Source organism: Portunus trituberculatus, chromosome 50, assembly GCF_017591435.1.
Source record: "Portunus trituberculatus isolate SZX2019 chromosome 50, ASM1759143v1, whole genome shotgun sequence".
In the NCBI taxonomy this organism is placed as follows: Eukaryota; Metazoa; Arthropoda; class Malacostraca; order Decapoda; family Portunidae; genus Portunus; species Portunus trituberculatus.
In genome coordinates, this window is record NC_059304.1 from 10,519,015 (window position 1) to 10,526,392 (window position 7,378).

The window sequence follows — 7,378 nt, forward strand, 5'->3', positions numbered from 1 at the left end:
ATTTTTTCCTCCGTTTCCTCAGAGTGCTCGGGGTAATGAGAAGGCTCAGTGAGGTTACCTTTGTACCTCGTCTAAATAACCTCCTTCAGCTCCTTCCTCTCATTTTTCCATCCTCCGCTCCCATCCCTTCCTCCCCTGTCTCATTCCCCTGCCCTTCACCTTATCCAGAGCCCTACTACCCGGCACTGCTCTCTCTCTCTCTCTCTCTCTCTCTCTCTCTCTCTCTCTCTCTCTCTCTCTCTCTCTCTCTCTCTCTCTCTCTCTCTCTCTCTCTCTCTCTCTCTCTCTCTCTCTCTCTCTCTCTCTCTCTCTCTCTGCATCTATCAATCAATCAGTCTTCCCTCTCCCTCACTCACTCTCTCTCCTTCACTATTTTAGATCCTGGCTCTCTTTACAGTTCTCGAGTGTGTTTTCTCTCTCTCTCTCTCTCTCTCTCTCTCTCTCTCTCTCTCTCTCTCTCTCTCTCTCTCATCATTCCCTTTCATATATGTTAACAGTCCACTTTCTTTTTTTTTCATTTATTTATTACATGCTTTTTTTTTTCCATACGCCATCTCTTTATTTTCCCACTTATCCTCTCTTTCCTGTTTACTTTCCATTCTTTCATACCTTCCTGTTCTTTTCATCAACCTATCACTTAATTTTTTTCCCTTCTTTACTTCCATGCCTTTCTCTCTCTTTTTTTCCCACTCTCTCCTTTCTTCTCCCCTTCCTTCAATCCCTTCCATTTATCTTCCTGTTTATTTTCCACTCTCAACCCCTTTCTCTTCTTCCCATCTATCTATTCATTATTTTTTCCACTCTCCTCCCTCTCACCTTCCATCCATTCCATCCGTCTATCTCTCCATCTTCACCTTCCTCAAATCGTCGGTCGTGTTGTCGCTGAAGGGGGAGCGTCTTTTCCTTGTTTGGCGTGAAAATCTTCTGGTGAGCAGCGGCGAGCGTCCTGCGTGTTGCTCCTCGCCGTATATAGATGGCAGGGCAGCGGGCGGGTAAACAGGGAAGTGGCGCCTTTATCGGTTTTTAACACCCGGGGAAAGCAAGCACGCGAGACACTGGGAGGAGGAGGAGGTGGTGGTGGTGGTGGTGATGGTGGTGGGGAGTGATAGTGCAGGAGGTGGTGGTGGTGACAGTTTTAGTTCAGGTGGAAGGGGTGGTAGGTAAGTCGTGTATGTGTGTGTGTGTGTGTGTGTGTGTGTGTGTGTGTGTGTGTGTGTGTGTGTGTTTTCTCTCGTTTGTTTATTCTTTGTATAGTTAAGTGAATGGTTACCTACATTTCTTTATGTGTTTACTAACAATGGTAATAGTGTTAATAGTGATGATAATAACAACATCACTAATTGTCATGATAACATTAACTAATATAGTTATGATCACAACAACAACAACAATAATAATAATAATAATAATAATAATAATAATAATAATAATAAATGATGTCCCGTACTCTATAGAATTATAAAAAGCAAACATTGAATTCACAGAAAGTATATTACAGTCCCGTGCCTTTATTGTGCAATTCTGCAACGAGGAATTTTAATTACCGCCAAATGTACTGATCATGGCGATAGGAGGGGAAAAAACCGTCATTCACTTCTATGGTAATAATAATTAATGCATAATTTTAGTAGCTAATTTGGAACGGAGAGGAGAGGAGAGGAAGCGAAGGGAATGTGTGTGTGTGTGTGTGTGTGTGTGTGTGTGTGTGTGTGTGTGTGTGTGTGTGTTCAAGAGGTCTTAGTCTGGCGGTACAGAGTCGTGAGAGGGTGGCGGCGTCGGTGAAAGAGGGAGGGAGGGAGGGAGAGGTGAATGGAAGGGAGAAAGAAAGGGGTGAGGGTGGTGGTGGTGGTGGTGGTGGGCGATTTATGTTGCGATGGAATGGTTTGTGGTTGGAGGAGGAGGAGGAGGAGGAGGAGGAGGAGGAGGAGGAGGAGGAGGAGGAGGAGGAGGAGGAGGAGGAGGAGGAGGAGGAGGAGGAGGAGGAGGAGGAGGAGGAGGTTGGAAGGATGAGGATGTGCCGTGCTTCTTCCCTCCCTCCTTCCCACCTTCTCTTCCTCCCTCCCCAGCGGGCATCCCAAGATGGGGTCGTGGCCTCGCACTTGACCTCACCTGTCGTAATTAATGACCCACCTGTGACCCCCTACACCTTCCCACCCCCGATCCCCTCCCTCCTTCTCTTCCTCCTCCTCCCTCCTCTTCTCACTCCTCCTCCTCTCCCCGACCGCCATTCCTCACTGCTGCTACTCCATATTCCACACTCCACATGTGCCTCCTCCTCCTCCTCCTCCTCCTCCTCCTCCTCCTCCTCCTCCTCCTCCTCTTCCATCTTCTCTTTCTTCCTGCTTCTTGTCTTGATTCCCTTGTGTTGTTTTTTTTTTTTTTTTTTTTTTTTACTGTTGTATTTGCTTTATTTCTTTATTGTCGTTCCATTGTTGATGTTTCATTCCTACCTTTATTCATGTCTTCGTTTTCCTGCTCCTCTCTCTCTTCCTCTTCCTCCTCTTCTTCCTCCTTTTCCTCCTCCTCTGGCTGCCGGGAGTTCTCATTTAGATAAAAGGAATCTATAAGGCAGGAAATAGTCGCAGCCCAACGAGTATTTTATGGTTTTCTTGTTTTATATCCATCATAACCTGGTGGAAAGTGGCCTTTTTATTATGCTTTATTTATATTTTATTATCGGTAATGCTAAACGCCAGAAGGGCATGAAAAAATATGAGGGTGGAAAAAAAAAATGTATTACGAGTTTTAAAAGTGTGATTTGATATGTGAGTTTGCTTGCACTTTGAATGGATCGCGTATCAGCTTGTATGCTTGCTTTTTTATTTTTCTTTTATTGCGGTTTATGTTGTATGTGTGTGTGTGTGTGTGTGTGTGTGTGTGTGTGTGTGTGTGTCTCGATCCGTAGAGCTAAAGTGAGTCTCCCTTTCTTTTGTTGCCATTTGTAGAAGCGCGCGTGATGTGCTCCACCCACCCATCCACTTCACTACACACACACACACACATACACACACACACACACACACACACACACACACACACACACACACACACACACACACACACACACACACACACACACACACACACACACACACACACACACACACACACGCACACGCACACACACCAAGGACACCAGTAACAGCATCCCCGCATCCTAAACCTCCCATCCCCATCACGGTTTCCTAGTAATCCTCCCACGTTATAACCGCCTCCCCCTCACCTCCTCCTCCTCCTCCTCCTCCTCTGTAAGGCGAAATCCTCTCAAATTTGCTATGGGATCACGCCGTTACGGTCTCTTACATGTGTGTTTTTGGATTTTAGGTTGTAAGCTTCGTCCCCCTCCTACCTCGAACCCTCCCTGCTTATATCCCACCTCCTCATCTTCCCCCAGGGCACCCAGTACTCCGCCCTTCTCTCCTCTCACAAATTAGCTTACCTGACGAAGCACTGTTGGGTATACCTCTGGCTTCTGATCTCCTTCTGTCCTACTCCTATGATTTTTCGGCGGTCTCCACGTGAAGAGGGTTTTTTTGTTCTTTTTTTCTTTTTTTTTCAGGGATATTTTAGGTGGTTGTGGTGGTTGTGGTGGTCTGTATTGGTGTGGTGTTTGGGCGTGAGGGGATGAAGGGAGGGTGTGTGTAGAGGGTTGTAGTGTTGGGTGGGTGTGTGTGATGGTGTTTGAGGCAGGGAAGGGTAAGGAAGATGAGTAGGACTGTGAAGTAATAAGTGTGTGTGTGTGTGTGTGTGGTGTGGCAGGATGGGTGGGGTGGATGTGGGTGTGGTTGCGAGCGTCGGGGCGGTTGAGTGGATGCGGTAGGTTGGTGGGTGGGTGGGTGGATGGATGTGAGGGGTGATGTGGGTGGAGCAGGCGGTGTGACAGCATTAGAAACTCGGGAACAATCCACGCACATAAGGGGAGCAATGCATCCTGTTACGAGCACTCAAGTGAAGCCAGACACCCCTTCCCTCTCCCTCCCTCCCTCTCTCCACCCCCCTCCGCTTCCTTCCCCACCACTCCTCTCTCTCCTCCTATCCTCCACACCACTCCTGCGTCTTATCGCCATTACGGGGTCCCATACTTCTTCCACCAACATTCCCTCCACCCGCCACACACACACACACACACACACACACACACACACACACACACACACATATATTTTATCCTTCCTAACATCATCATTTTAAACTCCAATTCTTATACTCCTACTGTTTTTCCTCCTCCTCCTCCTCCTCCTCCTCCTCCTCCTCCTCCTCCTCCTCCTCCTCCTCCTCTTACCTCTTTCCCTGCGAGAATTACTCCCCGTGGGAACAAATTCGCTCGACGGAGACTGCGGGTGGGTCGGTGGGCGGGTGGGTGGGTTGGGATATTTTAGAAACTTGATATTTAAGAAGTCAGAGCTGCAGGAAACCAGTGCCCCTCCACCTCCACCTCTTGCGGGCTTATCTCGGAGAATTTAATGTGCCCCGCGAGAACAGACGAGGGAGTGTTGCGGCGGTGACTTAGGAGTATCTCTGCGAGGCGTTCATGGGGCTACCTGGTGTTTCGTTCCTTCACTCTTCACTCATAGGGGGTCACTGTGAGCTGTAGGCGAGAGTGTGTGCGGGTTTTATTTGACATAGAGGTAGAAGCGAAGGGAGCTGATAAGTTAATTGCCATTTTTTTTTCCTGTAAATTAATGAGTTATATACTTTTGCGCTTTTATTACAGTGACATAAGATTAACATTGTGCATTTGATTTAGTTGTTTTGTCTTTTCTTGCAGTCATTACTTCTCTGTTCTGCTGTGACTCTATCAGTGGTCTGGTTTTGTTCAGAGGCTGTCGGCAGATCAAGGGACTCCATGTTAAAAGGGAAATATTAATCTCAGAGCAAGTAAATGTTGAATGTTACTCGACTTTTTACTTTCCCATGTTAATCATCAGTGCTGGATACATTTTTGTGTTCAATGTATGTAGCGTAATAGTTTTGTATTAGGTGAAGATATTCGTGATTAATATGTAGCAAAGTAAAGCTCAGGGAGAGTAATTTAGTGTGTGTTTTATCTTTATTTGTTATATATTTGGTGTTCAAAAATGTGTTGGTATCAGTGAGGTAACATTTTTTTTTTTTTTTGTTTAAATACGTGTATATACATTCCACGATTTACTTTACATTTTATGGGGACATTTTTGACGGGCTGAAAGTAAAGTGTAATATATTGTGCATCGAAATAGTTTTTAAACATGACTGATAAGAGAACGAAAATAAGTAAAAAGAATTAAAAAAAAATAGTATTCGTATCGGTGTCATTTTTTTTAATAGATTCATGTCCACAATTTTTTTTTTCTTATTTTCTTTTGGTGGAGTCGCGCTGAGCCAAAAGCCTTATCGTCCTGGATCTGGAGTTTTCCATACTGCGATTTTCCCCCTCTCGCCCCGGCCTGCTGTGGTGTCGCCAGCCGCCTGTTGATATTTTTGAGTTTGGGGACCGCGTCACTGGGAGAGCTCGAGCCGTGTGTAAAATTCTGCACTAGTGAATACCCCTTCCCTTCCCATCCTTCCCATCCATTCCCTTACCTTCCCTTACCTTTCCCTCCCTCTCTGGTTTATCTGTACCCTTCTGTTACCTCCCCTTCTGTGTCCACCTCACGTCCCTTCCTCCCTTCATCCGTATCTTCCATTCCTCCACTCCTCCCTCCTCCCTCCCACAGTTGCAGCGTCGGGGGAAAAAAGGAAGGCAATATTTTCCGTCAACTTGTGCTCCGGAGGAAAACTCGCGTGTGGCGGCCGGCAGTCAGTTGGCGGAGTGTTTTTCTTTCCTCCGCCTCCTTTTTCCTCTCTTGTTTCCTGTCTTCCTCTTCCTCCGGCTTTCATTCGCTCGCTCAGCCTCCGCAGGGAAAGTTCTGAGACTTATTCATAATCGCAGGCTGGATGGCACTCCGAGGTGGCCACACTTGGTGGTGATGGTGATGGTGGTGGAGTATTTTCTTCATTAGTAGAATGTCGGTCTGTTACTAAATAGAATGTTGCTCAGTTAATGTTTTTTAAGAATGCCAGATTTGATGATAGTTATAATGATGGTAATGATGACAATAGTAATAATTATAATGGTGATAACAATAATAATAGAAAATGACAATAATAATAATAATAATAATAATAATGATAATAATGATAATGACAATAACAATAACAATAAAGTATCGTAATGATATTGTCATTTATTATTATTATTATTATTATTTTTATTATTTTATCATTATCACTATTATTATCATTAATTATTATTATTATTATTATTATTATTATTATTATTATTATTATTATTATTATTATTATTATTATTATAATTATTGTTATCACAGTTCTTATTATCACTTATTACTGTCATGACTGCCATCATGATCGTTATTTTTATCACTACCCTTTACTCTTTCTATGGGCATCATCATTGCAACGTCAAAAATGTCTAAGAATATCTCGATTATACAGAAAAAAAGAAAAAATGATATTAGTCCAAATTATCCCTGGCGAGCCTCTGCCTCCTCTCCTTCCTCCTCCTTCCCTCCTAAGGAACTTTTGTCCCGCATTTTTTCCTCTCCTCGCATTCTTCCATTCTCTCATTTTTCCCTCCGGCTCCCTTCTCCATCCAGCGTCCCCGTAAAGATATTTAATTGGCGTGATCACGGGGACCTGATCACCTGGGCTCATTACCCTCCCTCACCTGAGTTACGGGGCCGTTATCGCCAGGCTAAATCGGTCTTTATGGCAGCGCCGCGCCGACCCGCACTTCACAATTCCAAAGGACTCGAAAAAAAGTTCTGTTCCATTTTTTTTCTGAGGGAGGGGAGAAGGGTGATAAGGCGCCCTGGCCTGACCCCGCCCCTCATGCTGCCTGGCTCGAGTATCGCCTACTTAGGGTCGGCTGTCTTTTAAAGCGTCGTTAAGTGTGTGTGTGTGTGTGTGGTTGTGGTAGTAGTAGTGGTAGTGGGGGTAACTGACTTGATACCAACGCAACATTTCTTTCACACTTTTCGTCGTTGCGCTCCATCGAACCACTTCTCTGTGTGGTTTATATTAGCGGTCGTATTAGTCTTTATTTACAGCTTTCCGCCGTCTCTGCGTCTGTAGCGGTAGCGGGGTTGTGGCGGCGGGCGGTGCGGTGCGGCGGTGGTGGGTGATGTATTTACAGTAGCTCGCCGCGGACACACACACTCCTTGTCGCAGTGCTTCTGTTTACCCTCAGATCCTTCTATGGCGGAGACTAAAGTGCTCTTGACTCGCTTCTAGTAGAGGAGTGAATGCGGGACGCGAGCCAACGGGCGTGTCATGATCAGGACCACAGCTCGCGACAGTACAGAGCAGCAGCGGCGGCGTTTTGGTTGTCACGGTG